This window comes from Pseudorasbora parva, chromosome 6 (genome assembly GCF_024679245.1).
Source record: "Pseudorasbora parva isolate DD20220531a chromosome 6, ASM2467924v1, whole genome shotgun sequence".
NCBI classification, from domain to species: domain Eukaryota; kingdom Metazoa; phylum Chordata; class Actinopteri; order Cypriniformes; family Gobionidae; genus Pseudorasbora; species Pseudorasbora parva.
Genome location: NC_090177.1, coordinates 33,633,319 through 33,649,821, shown reverse-complemented (window position 1 = coordinate 33,649,821; position 16,503 = coordinate 33,633,319). Strand labels below are relative to the sequence as shown.

General features: G+C 37.9%; 1 protein-coding gene across 1 annotated transcript in view; it reads right to left on the bottom strand.

Annotated features, from left to right (window-relative positions):
- Positions 1-10,674, bottom strand: part of LOC137078912 (phosphoprotein associated with glycosphingolipid-enriched microdomains 1) — a 73,043-nt gene extending 62,369 nt beyond the window's left edge. The window contains exon 1 of the mRNA XM_067446735.1: positions 10,389-10,674. The gene's annotated coding sequence lies outside the window, so the exon portion shown is untranslated. The remainder of the gene's footprint in view (positions 1-10,388) is intronic.
- Between the last annotated feature and the right edge of the window lie 5,829 nt (positions 10,675-16,503).

The window sequence follows — 16,503 nt, the reverse complement described above, 5'->3', positions numbered from 1 at the left end:
ATATATATATATATTAGATTTTTTTGTGAAAAAACTTTATATAAGTGAACCTATTAAAATAAGTTTTTTTTTTTACTAAAAAAACTTGTCATGACTCATTTGAACTACAGTCCACTGAATATATATTCTTATTGTTAACTAAAACTAAAATTAATAATATTTTTCAATACATTTCAATAAACTTAAAAAATGTAAATTAAATTTTTAAATGTGATGTGATTATAACTGAAATAAAAATAAATTAAAACTAACTAGAAAGATATATATATAAAAAAATACTACAATAAACTAAAATAATTTTAAATAATAAAAGTTGTGAATAAAACAAAGACTGAAATCTGTTTTACTGGAATACACTATTTGGTACTTAAAAATGTCACACTTTAATTCAATGTTCGACACTTGCTGTTTCTTTATAATTATTATAGTAAAAATATTGTAATCCTGCACCATTTTTTTCTCAGTGCAGTATAAGCAATATTAAAATAACACTACACTCGATAAGCCGCCCAACAGATTATGTCATTTATTTTATTTGATGGATTCAGAGCAAGATCACCTGTTTAAATCACCTGTTTAAAGCGGTACATGTACAACTACAGGTCAAGCTAGCATAAATCTGTGTTAGACTACTATATCTAACAGTTATTACAAAAAAATATAGCATTTGATGCTTTTTTTTAAGTAACAGGACACCAAATTGTCCAGTATACACAAAAAGTGTCATTAGCGTCACACACTAGCAGCTAAAATAGACCCTCCAGTCTGCACATTCTGCAAGTGCATAAAAATAGACACATTTCAAACAACACATTCCTGTTACTACTCAAAATCTTGAGCATAAGATAGCTAACAGTGCTACACCGCTGAGCAGCATTTTAACGTATGTGCTTGGTTCTTGCAGGCACTGGCTAAAAATAGACTTGCACTGGTGTCTGCCGTTGCTTCACGACACTCTGGTAAAAAGGGGACAGCACAGCAAGTGTGTGTGTGTGTGTGAGTGTGTGTGAGCGTGTTCCTGCACACTCTTCATATGTACGACCACAGATTCTTTGAACTACCACAACTGATTTCCTACCACACACCGGCACACTCTTTCACCTCCTGGCAAACGGCAGACTGTTGCGACGCGCAACAACGTGTAGGTGTTGTTTTGATAAGGATGCAGTTGACGTTTGCCAGGGCGACGGCACAGAGATTATGTGATTGTAAATAAACTATAAATAAACAATGTAATGTCTTGATTTCAATCTCCACGGTTCCATTCAACAGCATTTAACAAAATAGAGACTGATTTGTTTCATATAGTTCATAGCCTGGTTCTAACTTCTAAGTCATACATCCTGTTGTTTTTGCACACAATGCTGAGTGGAACATCTAGCACTAGTAATACAGCGGTTAAACAAAAGGGGTCGGCATAATTTCTACAATCCCTGCAGACTGCTGGGTCTTCAAAAAACGCAGATAGAAATACAAGACAGGATAATTCAAGTCATAGGAGGTGCATGTCTTTTTGTGCGATGTAAGGCCTGTAACATTCTCTACAAACAATGTGGATGCAAATGCTCAATGTCAATGCGTTACAAAATATGTTAGACCACAACTTATGACACAAACACCCAACTAACAGGGCATGTCCTCAGAACTTTGGCTAATGTTCTGTCAAAATTATGAAACAAACGTTCCTCCTGTAATGTTAATAGAATGTTAGTTAAAAGTTAGCGCAAATATATTATTTATTCATCGTTCATGAGTGTTTTTTAGTTTTTAAACACTTTTAGGGCCCTATTTTAATGATCTGAACGCATGGTCTGAAAGCAAATGGTGCAGATCCACTTTTGCTAGTTCAATGACGGAAAAATGGTTGGTGTGCCCGGTGCATGGTCCAAAAGGGTTGTACCTAAAGTCTCTTAATGAGTCATGGGTGTGTTTTGGGCATAATGTGCAATAAACTAATCAGAGTCTCATCTCCCATTGCCTTTAAAAGTCAGTTGCGCTCGCACCATGGCGGATTTGTTATCTACCAGACGAAATATGCGAGTGGAAAGACTGAACACTTGTCCAGAGAGGAATCCTTTTATTTTTAACGTTTAAAAATGTTTGTGTGCTGCTGCGCATCCTTGTGTGTGTTATAAGTGTACACACATTGTGGACCTGTCTAAATGTGCATATTACTAACGGGTCCTATAAATAACACAAATAAAATACGGTGCTATTGACTTATAGGTTTAGGTTTCATTTGGTCAATGGTGCACTTTGGTCATTTTCAGTTCCCTTAAAATAGCAACACACCAACAATGCACCTGAACCCATGGGCGAACAGATGGGTGCGAGTGCATTGGCTATTTAAGCAACGTGGAACTGGACGTAAAAATGATAACTGCGTCCGGCTGAAACTAGCAAAAAACACTGCATTGCTCCAGGTGTATGATTGGGCCCATCGAGTCATCAATACCCTCAATGCTACAGAGTAATATATGATATTACTTGTTTCTGCTTTTTCTTCGCATGTGTTTTTAACCGGAGATTCTGTACTCTAAAATATGTAATAGGGCCTCCTTCCATATAACAAACAGAGCTGGAAATTTTGTAAATAGCGGGGAAAGAGTTAAATGTCAATGTGTCCCCAAGTGCCCCATGGAGTACTGAGATATGTTGCCACCTCAGCAACACAAAAACATTTTGCGATAAATTGGCCAAACATTTTCATCTACATACTTGTGTGAAGCAGGTGAATTAACATGTTGTACCAGAGTAGATTTTCTGCCCATTAGAACATGTTTTTGGCCAATGTTCCACGACCACCAAAATCTTTTCCTCTCTTTCCTCTCTGACTCTCTGTCAGGTCTGTGGCTGAGTTTACTGTGTTTTCTAGGCGGATGCGCTGCAGCTCACAAACATTTCTGCTCTTTTCCTGTTGTGCACTTCTATAGTGAGCTACAACGACTAGAAACCAGGACCCAGCATGGGCCAAAAGAGGACATGGAAAGCTTATCTCAGACCATCCACAGAAAAAAATAGGTCAATACGCATGAGCTGTGACCACACACAAAAGTTCCTTCACTTGAACTGGAGAAAATCATCTGTATGTACCCTGTCTCTCTCTCTCTGTATATATTCATATTATGGAGCACCACCACAACAGACATCTACTTCAGTAATAAGAGCAATGCTAATGGAGAACCCGTGGCCTCATTGACCTCTTTCTACAGGGCGAAATGTTAGTGAACTAAATCCATGTCACGGTTACATCACACTAACGTCAAATCCACGCCATTGTATTGACACAAATGCTTTATCCCTTTACTGACAGACCCTTAAGAGATTATGATGTTGGCATTTAAGCACTTTAATGGCAGCGAACAGTCAAAGTGATTAGGCAACAAGGGTGATAAGGAGTGAAAATAGATAAAGGCTATTATGCCCTTCGCCCTGAGGAAATGAATCAATATTGTGTAGTGTTATGGATGAAGCATGTTAGTCTAATGCGTATCACAACAGGCCCCGAAATACTCCTAAGTGCCTAAATGCCTATTGAGTTCGGTGCAGCCCACTCCTATTTCCTGACCATATGATAGCCACTGATGAAAAATAGAGAGGGGGGTTCTGTCTGTTTGGATGAGAGGAATAGCAACATGAATCTCACTTTCTGTCATCTGTGGAAAGAGAGAAATGAGAGGGCTGTTCCTCGGGTCACCGCCTCTCAGACAGAAGATGATGTCTGTGAACCAAACGCATGCAGGTCATAATCTTGTTCAGCTGTGAATAAAAATAAAGGTTTGGAAAGGGTTTTGCAGCTTGATACCATGGGGGGAACTTTTTCAGAAGTTTCAGAAAGAAAACCATCTGTGTACCGGTGCTCTAAAAACCCAGAAACCAAGAGACTCTAATGAAAAATGGATTCTAAATGGCAGCAAACAGGGGCTCTTTGGCATGTGGAACCCTTTTTTTTTTTGGGGTGCTGATTAGAAATCTGCTTTTTAGGTTTTATGAAAATAGAAGCAAATATGCTCAACATTAAGCATCACTCAATACATTTTACTTGCAGGTCTACATTTATGAAGCTTGTCTTTTATAAAAAAGAAAAACAAGTTTTTATTTTTTGAACAATAAATGTGCATGAAGTAAAAATGGTATATTTTGATTTAATGTTGCGCATAAACAAAAACACAAAGAACTATTTCAGCATTAAAGGGCTTTAAATTATTAAAATAATCACCGCCTTAGAGGGACACCACTAAGACTTTGTAATGGCTGAATTATAAACTTTTACATTAGGACCTCCTAATCCTATATATCCACTGTAAACCTTAACGCTCAAAATACTTAATTGGTTTGAGTAGGAAAAACCTAAATTAAACAAATTATTTCAGTTAAATTAACTGTTGAACTGGGTATTTAGAACTTTCTTTTTTTGAGTTCACAGCACTGACATATTTAAAGTAAACTGAACTGTTTATTGGTTTTGAGTTTTATGAACTTAAGTTTAACTGAAACTGGGCTGGGATTTTTTATTTCCTATAGCATGGTTTGCCCATGGCACTCGAAAAGGGAGAGTAAATGGTAAAATTAAGTGTTATACAGTGTGTGTGTGTGTGTGTGTGTGTGTGTGTGTGTGTGTGTGTGTGTGTGTGTGTGTGTGTGTGTGTGTGTGTGTGTGTGTGTGTGTGTGTGTGTGTGTGTGTGTGTGTGTGAGTCAGTTTAAGGGTAGAGTTAGGGACAGCTGTGGTGGTGTGGGCCAGTTTAAGGGTAGAGTTAGGGACAGGTGTGGTGGTGTGGGTCAGTTTAAGGGTAGAGTTAGGGACAGGTGTGGTGGTATGGTCAGTTTAAGGGTATAGAGTTAGGGACAGGTGTGGTGGTGTGGGCCAGTTTAAGGGTAGAGTTAGGGACAGGTGTGGTGGTGTGGGTCAGTTTAAGGGTAGGGTTAGGGTCAGGTGTGGTGGTATGGTCAGTTTAAGGGTAGAGTTAGGGACAGGTGTGGTGGTGTGGGTCAGTTTAAGGGTAGAGTTAGGGACAGGTGTGGTGGTGTGGGTCAGTTTAAGGGTAGAGTTAGGGACAGGTGTGGTGGTGTGGGTCAGTTTAAGGGTAGAGTTAGGGACAGGTGTGGTGGTGTGGGTCAGTTTAAGGGTAGAGTTAGGGTCAGGTGTGGTGGTGTGGGTCAGTTTAAGGGTAGAGTTAGGGACAGGTGTGGTGGTGTGGGTCAGTTTAAGGGTAGAGTTAGGGACAGGTGTGGTGGTGTGGGTCAGTTTAAGGGTAGAGTTAGTGACAGGTGTGGTGTGGGTCAGTTTAAGGGTAGAGTTAGGGACAGGTGTGGTGGTGTGGGTCAGTTTAAGGGTAGAGTTAGGGACAGGTGTGGTGGTGTGGGTCAGTTTAAGGGTAGAGTTAGGGACAGGTGTGGTGGTGTGGGTCAGTTTAAGGGTAGAGTTAGGGACAGGTGTGGTGGTGTGGGTCAGTTTAAGGGTAGAGTTAGGGACAGCTGTGGTGGTGTGGGCCAGTTTAAGGGTAGAGTTAGGGACAGGTGTGGTGGTGTGGGTCAGTTTAAGGGTAGGGTTAGGGTCAGGTGTGGTGGTGTGGGTCAGTTTAAGGGTAGAGTTAGGGTCAGGTGTGGTGGTGTGGGTCAGTTTAAGGGTAGAGTTAGGGACAGGTGTGGAGGTGTGGGTCAGTTTAAGGGTAGAGTTAGGGACAGGTATGGTGGTGTGGGTCAGTTTAAGAGTAGAGTTAGGGACAGGTGTGGAGGTGTGGGTCAGTTTAAGGGTAGAGTTAGGGTCAGGTGTTGTGGTGTGGGTCAGTTTAAGGGTAGAGTTAGGGACAGGTGTGGTGGTGTGGGTCAGTTTAAGGGTAGAGTTAGGGTCAGGTGTGGTGGTGTGGGTCAGTTTAAGGGTAGAGTTAGGGACATGTGTGGTGGTGTGGGTCAGTTTAAGGGTAGAGTTAGGGACAGGTGTGGAGGTGTGGGTCAGTTTAAGGGTAGAGTTAGGGTCAGGTGTGGTGGTGTGGGTCAGTTTAAGGGTAGAGTTAGGGTCAGGTGTGGTGGTGTGGGTCAGTTTAAGGGTAGAGTTAGGGACAGGTGTGGTGGTGTGGGTCAGTTTAAGGGTAGAGTTAGGGACAGGTGTGGTGGTGTCGGTCAGTTTAAGGGTAGAGTTAGGGACAGCTGTGGTGGTGTGGGCCAGTTTAAGGGTAGAGTTAGGGACAGGTGTGGTGGTGTCGGTCAGTTTAAGGGTAGAGTTAGGGTCAGGTGTGGTGGTGTGGGTCAGTTTAAGGGTAGAGTTAGGGACAGGTGTGGTGGTGTGGGTCAGTTTAATGACCCACAGACTTAATTACATGCAGGTATTTTTAAAAATGTAAGTACAATGTACACAATAAGTGCATTTTATCAAATTATTACAGTTTTTGCCCGTTGCTTGAACACTATAGACCCAGATGGTCAAATATGCTATAAACAGAACAATATTTCAGATAATATTAGAGCAACTTTTTGGTGGATCATGTGGTAAGTCATGGCCTGACAGTGAGGGAAGCTGGGCAGAGAGTCCGGCCACATCTAAGCCGGTTCACAGATTCATCCATCATAAGAACATTCAGATTAGAAAACAGCAACTCTCCATTCCAGACTGTATCTACAGTATTTACAGTACTGTACCTTACCACATTACTGTATTGTAAGTTGGCTAGTGCTCATTTAGTAACATTTTTATTTTTATTTTTGCGTAACATACAGTACAGTACATAGCACTGAGATTGTACTGTAGTGTGAAGTATAGTACTGTGATGTACAGTATTATGTCATTTGTAACAGTACTTTCATTTTTGGTTGTTGTGAACCAAAATTAATTGAAATGAATGAATGAATAAATGAATAAATTGAATAAATTGAATAAATTTTGATGCAAGTGTGTATCATTTTGTCATCAGAGTTACATTTTGACAAAGGAATGCTGGGTTTTGATAGCAAAGTTAATGTTTTGATAGTAGAGTTTCAGTTCAGATGTGAATGGTATATTTCCCAGTGTTGTGTCATGTTTACTTGTGTGTAGCGTTTTGGCACAACGAGCGAAGTTTTGCAAAATGTGTTCAAGGAACGGGCAAAAACTGTAATTACAATGTTATTACATAGTAGTTAAGGCCACCTAATATAAAGTGGGTCCAAATATCTTATTTTGTGTTGCACAGACAAAGAAAACAAGTTTACATACATTATTCTCTTTTAGCATGTACATTAATCTAAATAACATATCAATCAATAACTGTTATAATCTCCAAAGACCCATGTACTCTTACAATAAAGGTAGCAGGAACAACCAAGAAGTGTTTTTTTTTCCCCCTGAGCAATGCCACAGAAGTACAGTTTTTGCTTCAGAATCCTTTTGCACTAAAGAAACCTTTTGTGCTTTAGATGTTGAAGGTCTTTCGCTGAATACCACAGCTCAAGCTCATCAGTGAGTGTAGTCTATTTAAGGACCCTCAAGAATGAGAAGTTTTGACGAATGTTTACCACCAATCAGCTGAGGTAAACATCGATAGTTTGGAACGACATGAGGTTTTCAGTTTTGCCGAACTGTCTCTTTAAGCTGACACACTGAAGAGCCTTTAAGAAGAAATTCATGTTTCATTCATTTTGGGAGATCCCCCAACACTTCTCAGTACAGTTCATCCGTTTCAGATAACATGTTGACCACTCTGCGTAATTGTCACGTACACAGCAGGTTTCCATTCGTTTGTACCCATCCTCTTGCAATAGTGTTAATTATTAAGGGATTTTCATACAGTTAGTGCGTCTGGTGCCCTAAACCCTCCCTCCACCCACCGTCACACATATTCCACTCTAATCCATAGGGACTATTCATTTTTCCCTCCCTCCTCCCACCATATCTCTCTCTCTCTCAGTTCAGCTCATGTCTGTCTTAAGATACAGAAGCGTACGAGTGTTACTTGATCCTGAATCTACTTTGACATCCACAGTGGCAAGAGTGCATGGCATGCATATTAAACCCTGCCTGTGCACAGCGTCTCCACAGAGAGCACATATAGAGTACAAACTGACCCATTCGTGCACCTTTCAGGCACTTCTAGCCACAGAGAGCAGGTTTTGCATCCTGCTGTGACAGCATGACGGTCTGTCACGTCACACAACACAGACGCGGCTGGTCATGTGGTTTAAAAACGCAGCCACTGTAGCCTGTCTGTAAGGATGTGGCATGTTTAAAATATAAAGAGTCAAGCAACAGAGCAGAAGAAAGCTGCTGGTGGGCCTTAAAGGGACATTTTGAAGGTCTTGCTATTGTTTGCAGTTTATTTTACATGTGGGCTTAATTGCATGTGCGTGCGAAAGAGGGGTCTATACTTAGGGCTTTCATGCACTATTTTTTTTTTTAAGTTATTTTTTTGGAGGAGGTGTAAACCAGTCCTGGTTTACATTAAGGCAAAAACATGAGCAGAGAAAAAATGTGTTTATAACTTACAGTTTTTATTTTAATTTTTTACATATTCGTCTATTTTTTGTTCAATGGAGTCTGGGTTATTATTAATTATTAATATATTAATAAATTAATAAATTAATAATAATAATAATAATAATAATAATAATAATAATAATAATAATAATAATAATCTGTTCAGATGCAATTTTGCTTTAAATAATAATAATAATTTCTTGTGATGTCAATTTTTAAATGAAATTAAATGAAATGAAATTAAATGAAATGAAATTAAATTAAATTAGAAAAAATATATATATTATAACTGACAGCTTAATTTTTTTACATGTCTATTTAGATGCAATTTTGCTTAATACGTAATAGTTATTATTGCATTAAATAAATATGAATTATTAAAAATAAATCAAAATGTCAAACCTGGTGGCTTTCAAGTTCACCTGTAATTTTGCTTTATTAAAGAACAAAAAATTCTATTTTTTAATTAAATAAAATGAAATAAAAAATGATGTATTGATTGATATTTCATGAGAAAATATTATTTCTTTAACAAAGCAAAATTACAGGTGAACTTGAAAGCCATCAGGTTTGACCTTTTGAGAGTAAGTCTTTGCGTTCCACATTAGTTTTGAGTGACACGAGGGTGGGTATACGTTAACAAAATCTTCTATTTAAACTAGTTAATGATCTCTAGAAGATGTGATTTAATTGAACATGCCCAAAATGTGCATGTGAACGTTTATTTTCTGTCCTAGCACTTTAGACAACCTTTTTTTAACCAATAATAATCATTCAACTTCTTTATCAACTTCTTAATATTATTTTTCTGCTGACGTCTCTGAATTGCGCTGCTTTAAAATTCATTATAAAGTGCAAAAGACAGTTCATCAGTCAGTAAAGCCTCAGTAGAGAGCATATCTCTCACACACACACACACAGTGAGTCTGAGCTGCAGTGTAAGAGGATTTCATTCATCCATATTCACTGTATCAGACAGACTCTCGCAGTCTCTCGGTCAGCGTGCATTGGGGGGCATAAGCTCTTGGTGTTAAGTCACTTTCTTGCTCAAATAAAGTCTATCCCACTGGGCCTGGAATAACTTAACACTTGGGGATCACACACCATTTACTGCACTCTCCGAATGAAGATCACTATAAAAACAGCTGCTTTATCACAGGTGAAAAAAAATAATCTAAACACACAATACTAACATCAAAACACAAAAAAAGATGACCATATTCGGTTTCATATTTGTCTAAAACTACAAAAATAGTGTGGAATATTGAGGAGCTACAATGGTATTCTAAGTATGGAGTACCATAGCAAATATTATTAGTTAATAATTCAAATACCTCCAAATACCATAGATTACTATGGTAGAACCATGGGAATACCCCAAAAACATCCAAAAAACATGGTAAACATTGGTATACCCCCAAAAAACAAGGGTCCAATGGGTCATATCAAATAAATGATATCCATAGCACATGCCCTCCAAAAAAAAACAACAACCATGGTATCATATCCGCACAAATTAGGTTGTACCATGGTACTTTTTGGTATCAACCAACATTCATTCAGGACACACTTTAAACCATCTTTACCTTATCTCCGTATCTTCTCCATCACCGCCCCTCTCAAGAAAATACAAAATCAATAAGAACATCGATATGAGCTCAGAATGTCCATTCAATGATCTCGAATATCTCATGAAAAAGATCTCAGCACTGCCTTAATCATGTTTTAGCCTGACCGAGACTGCTGTTGTCTGTGAAACGTCTGGAGACTAGCATATTTAGGCTACACATAATGTTAGTTACATAAAGTGACAAACATAAAAAGAGTCTCATAAACTTCTGCTCAACAAGCCACCTAGCCAAACACTTAAAACGCGGACGAAACAGCTCAAAGTTCAACATGTACTGACAGGATCAGGGAGGGAAGATGAAGCGCGCTTACCGTGCGTTTCACAGAGCCAGAGAGACTGATGCGGCGCGCAGCATCCCTGCCATCCTCAGTGAGAAGACTTCTACTGCGCGCTCTTCTCCGGCATGACCACCGCTCCGCTCCGCTCCTCTCCTCTCCTCTCCTCTCCGCTCCTCAGCTCTCCCCCAGCGCGCACAGCTGCAGGCTGACAATCATGGCTGGGCTTCTGCTCTCAGTTCGTCTGCTGTGGGGCGCGAACAGTGCCGCCTACTCTGATTGAGTTTAGAGAGCGCAGAGGCTGCGATGATCGCTCACTTTCTCCGGGCATATGGACCATGTGATGAGACTCATCCCTCCATCTGCGCGAGCCCGATCAGCGCCACCCAATGGAAAAATCATGCTATTCATCACTAATGTGTTTGGGCCACCCAATGGAAAATGAACCGGCCCAGCTCTGAGATTTAGCACAAATAATAATAATAATAATTAAAAAAAAAACTTAAATGTTACTTTACTTATACCATTTAGATTTAACCCGTTATAGGACTAATCATGAAATCGCAGCTTGAACAAGATAAATTATATATTTAAGACTAAATTCGTTTTCCAAAAATAGTTTTCTATATGACCTTTGATCTTTTCTAAGGGTGGAAAAAGAACTGACTTTGTCCTATTAGGGTACATTATTTTTTGAGAAATTGTCTGAAACTTCACACATATGCATTTTCACGATCTGAAAAGTAGTGAAAATGTCTTAGTGATTCTAAAAATTAAAAATAAAATAAAATGAGCCTATGATTTACTCACCCTCAAGTCATCCTAGGTTTATTTGACTTTCTTTTTAAATCTAAATTAAAAAAATGTCCTGCTAATCCAAGTTTTAAAATGGGAGAGAATGTGCTGATTTTGAAGCCCATCCATCTATTATAGAAGTGCTCCACACAGGGTTAATAAAGGCCTTCTGAAGTGAATCGATGCATTTGTGTAAGAAAAATATCCAAATTCCACAGGTCACCTGCCATATTCAACTTACGAAGAAAGTGAATGTCGCGCCAGTTGGGCTTTTTCTGTAAATTGAATACGGCAGGTGGTCTTGCGGAGAAATAAGCCAGACCACCCGCCGCCCCCCGAAGATGTGTGGATTATATTTGTAATGTATGGATGCACTATTTTGGGCTTCAAATTTCGGGCTGCCGTTCACTGCCATTATAAAGCTTGGATTAACCAGTACACTTTTTCATAAGTCATATACACATTCATAATTTTCAATTTTGGGTGAACTATCCCTTTAACATTTCATCTACCAGAGCTGGGTAGATTTAGCCTGGATGCCAGCCGAATTTAGCCCCGCCCACACATTTTTAGGTCGGGCAGTTTGGTCTGGCCTCACTCCATAGAGGAGTAATTATCCCCAAACAGAAACTGTTCGGACCAATGAGATCATCAGGGCGGGCTTTAGACGATGATGGACAGATGATCAACAGTAACGTAATCATCACGTCATCAAAGGGGCTTGGATTATATTTGATCAAATCCTAAACGGAGAGCTTGTTTGTATGCATTCACCTTCACAATTTCTCTCAGAAATGATGATCATGTTGGGTAAGTACTCTGTGTATCATTAAATTTTTTTTTTTTTTTACAACACCGCAAAAATTGTTTATTCCAGCGCGCGTGCAGACAGGGTTGCCAAGTTTTTACAACAAAACCCGCCAACTACTAGCCCTAAACAATACCTTCACAGGGGGCGTTCTCCGTGGGAAAAATGGCGTTTGGGGGGTAAAATGTGTGTTATTTTGACACGGTTGCCTGCTAAAATTCGCACTCATGGGTCTATATATCACATAATAGTCGCTTCAACCCGTGGACATAGAAAACAACCCGCGGAAAAACGTGGACTTGGCAACACAGTGCAGTTGAACTCTGTTGACATTTGACAATGCGTCGCTTCGTTGCTCTGATTGGCTGTAGGTCTGTCCAATTGATGTCTTTCCTGGTTCGGTTGAAACATGCCCCATAATCGCAGCCCAATGGAGCAGTTTCAGACTCATATTCTGACTAGAATTGAGTATGACCACGTCAGGCTAGGGTAGATTACTTACAGATTGTAATCGGTAAATACTAACTACAAAATGCATGACAAAAATTGTAGTTGGTAACGTAATCCATTGCATTACATATTTAAGCTAATATAATCAGAGTACTTTTGGATTTCTTTTAGATTACTTTTGACCTAACTTGTTCATCACATTGATTTGAGTATTCTTGTACCACATTGATATAAAGATACAATAAAGAAAATATAAATAAAAATGTTTTTATCACCAACATGACATGCAATAAATTACATTACAGTGGGTTGGGAAAGTATTCAGACTCCCTTACATGTTTCACTTTTTGTCATATTGCAGTTATATTGCTAAAATAATTTAAGTTCATTTTTTCTCATGGATATACACACAGCACCCCATATTGACAGAAAAACACAGAATTGCAGATTTTTGCAGATTTATTAAAAAAGAAAAACTAAAATATCTCGTGGTCCTAAGTATTCAGACCCTTTGCTTGTGACACTCATATATTTAGCTCAGGTGCTGTCCATTTCTTCCGATCATCCCTGAAATGGTTCTACACATTCATTTGAGTCCAGCTGTGTTTGATTATTCTCATTGGACTTAATTAGGAAAGCCACACACCTGTCTATATAAGACCTTACAGCTCACAGAGCATGTCAGAGCAAATGAGAATCATGAGGTCAAAAGAACTGGCTGAAGATCTCAGAGACAGTATTGTGGCAAGGCACAGATCTGGCCACGCTTACAAAAAAAAAAAAAAAAAATCTGATGCACTTTAGCTTCCTAAGAGCACAGCAGCCTCCATAATCCTTAAATGGAAGACATTTGGGAGGACCAGAACCCTTCCTAGAGCTGGCCGTCCGGCCAAACTGAACTATCGGTGGGACAAGAGCCTTGGTGAGAGTGGCCCGACGGAAGCCTCTCCTCAGTGCAAGACACATGAAAGCCGGCATGACGTTTGCTAAAAAAACACCTTAATGACTCCAAGATGGTGCGAAATAAGATTCTCTGGTCTGATGAGACCAAGACAGAACTTTTTGGCCTTTATTCTAAGTGGTATATCTGGAGAAAACCAGGCACTGCTCAACAGTGAAGCATGGTGGTGGCAGCATTATGCTGTGGGGGTGTTTTACAGGACGACTGGCTGCAATCGAGGGAAAGATGAATGCGGCCACAGGGATATCTTAAACGAAAACCTTCGCCAGAGTGCGCAAGGCATTTACCATCCAACCTGTATTAGATCAAAAGGGTGCTTCTTCTAAATACTGAGCAAAGGGTCTGAATACTTAGGACCATGAGATATTTCAGTTTTTCTTTTTTAATAAATCTGCAAAAATGTAAACAATTCTGTGTTTTTCTGTCAATATGGGATGCTGTGTGTACATTAATGAGAAAAAAAGAATGATTTTAGCAAATGGCTGCAATATAACAGAGTGAAAAATGTAAGGGGGTCTGAATACTTTCCGTACCCACTGTATGTCAGGGTTTCCCTGGGGTTCATGATGGATGTTTTTTTTTTTTTTTTTTTTTTAATGACTTAATTTGATCTTTGACCCAATTTACAAATTAAATTCTGGGGTACTTCAAGTAATTTGTAATATTATATTAGGTCAAATAAATTTAATTGACAAAGAAGTTGAGGAATCCATGTAATCCCATGTAAATATGAGATGACGAGAATTTGTAGGCCTATATTTTATGTGTTTGGCAGAAAAAGCCTTCCAAAGAAATGAATGCATGGTTAAATAACTCACTGAAATAGAGTGATAATTCATGTGTTAGAAAACACTGATTTCTTTAAATCCTGTTTTCAGTGATAGTCACATGACCAGTGGCTGGTCTGTGTGTGCAATTCACAAACCTGGAAGACCTTCTGAATGTAATATTATTCCTCTTTACAGGATTGTATATGTAACATTGCATTGAAAACTAATACCTCAGTGTACATAACACTATGTGATTTACAGTATTTCTCCGAAAATTTACCATATGCTTTTCAGGTCTTCACTTTGGTGTCTCAGCGTCTGCTTCATTGTTCTGTTTGCCTGCTCTGAATGGCACCTCTGGGATTAATACAATTAAAGTGTTGTATTGTCCTGCCTCCATTGGGCTATATAACCCCTTTTGTAATGTGCACAGTTTTTGTAATGTGCTCAGTAGAGCTCAATAGTTTTAATCAAATAAAAGCTGTCACACTTTACATAAGTGCTTATGTTTCAAACTAATTACAGAATACTCAGTAAAAGTATGAACTAAAGAGCAAAATATGGGAGTAAAATAAAGAGTAAAATAAAGATTTGTATTGTGATGTATTGTATTTACATATAATGTGAATAAAAACATGTTTTGTGTCTTTCCCTGTGGATTATACCAGACTCTCCTGTTTATTTAACATCAAGCACAGAATATGTTTTTTCCTACGCCGGCAACATCCACTAAAATAGACATGGCTGTGTTTAAAGCTGGCCCACATACTGTATGGCAACATCGCAGCTGTTTTATGACTGTGGGTCTTCACCGGAACAATCAATGAGGAGCTCACTTTCTCTGAGTGCTCTTGTGCTTGTGTGTATGTGTGGGCAGGTTTTATACTCCTCCGTCTTTGTTGGAGTCTCATTGTGGGCTTTATTTACGTCTGGCTCATAGCACAGGTCTCGTCTGCTAACTGGCCTGTCAGTCTGCATTAGGCCTTGCCGTTTGAAAAGTGTACAATACAGAGGCCCGACCCTCCTTTTAGAGGAGGACACATCAACGCACTTTAACTGGAGGGAGGTGAAGATCAGATCAGACTCTGAGGTATAACCTAGTTTGACCTTCTTTCCATTGCTGGTGTTTGTGTGGGTCAGGTTTTGCCCACATTGTGGGGACCGGCAAAGCAAGCAAGAGGCCATGCAGAGACGCATTTAGAGTTAACGAATCGGATCAGAAAAACAAACAAAACAAAATGGAAATGAACCAAAAAACAAAACAAAACAAAAAAAAAATGATAAACAAAATAAAAAACTAAATAAATAAAGTGCACACATCTTATTTTGCAAGTTTTTCATTGTTAATATTATGGAATAATCTTTATTATTCGAATGAAATATTTCCAAATAATAATAATGGTCATCAAACAAACAAACAAACAAATAAAAAATAAATAAAGGCCTCATCAAATTGTGCAAGTCACCAATTATTAAATAATCTTTGAATGCTATATTAAAATAAATGTGTATAAAATAAAAATACTAAACAAAACAAAAATGGAAATGAACAAATAAAAAATGAAAATAAATAAAAATGATAAACTAAATAAAAAACTAAATAAATAAAGTGCACATGCACATCTCATTTTGCAAGTCATTATTATGGAATAATCTTCATAATTCAAATGAAATTTTTACAAATAATAATGATCTTCAAAAAGAAATAAAGGGCACAAATGCCTTTAAAATAAATAAATAAATAAATAAATAAATAAATAAATAAATAAATAAATAAATAAATAAATAAATAAATAAATAAATAAATAAATAAATAAATAAGTGCCTTCAAAACAAACAAACAAATGCCTCATCAAATGCTTCGACCAAGTCATTGATGATATAATTAAATAATCGTTGTACATTAAAATGTAATGCTTACTAAATAATACTGTTCCTCACACAAAACAAAAAACTAACTCAAGCAAAACAATTAAAAACAACATAAATAAATAAATAAATACATCTGATAACAAACAAAGTGCACAAATTTCACAAATGTCATTTTACAAGTCATTGTTGTACATTCAAATAAAATATTTACAAAACAATGTTCTTCAAACAAAACAAAACTGAACAAATATAATGGAAATAAATATAATAAACAAACAAACAAACATAGTGCACAAAAGCCATTGTTAATATTAAATATTTGTACATTCAAATGAAATATTTACAAAATAGCAATGTTCTTCAAACAAAACAAAGAGAAGCAAAAACAAGTGAAATTTGTTAATATGATCAAATTACATTTGTAAATAAAAAATGAAATATTTACCAAAGTATAGTGTTCTTCAAAGAACAGCATCTGCTGTTCTCTTGTCCAAA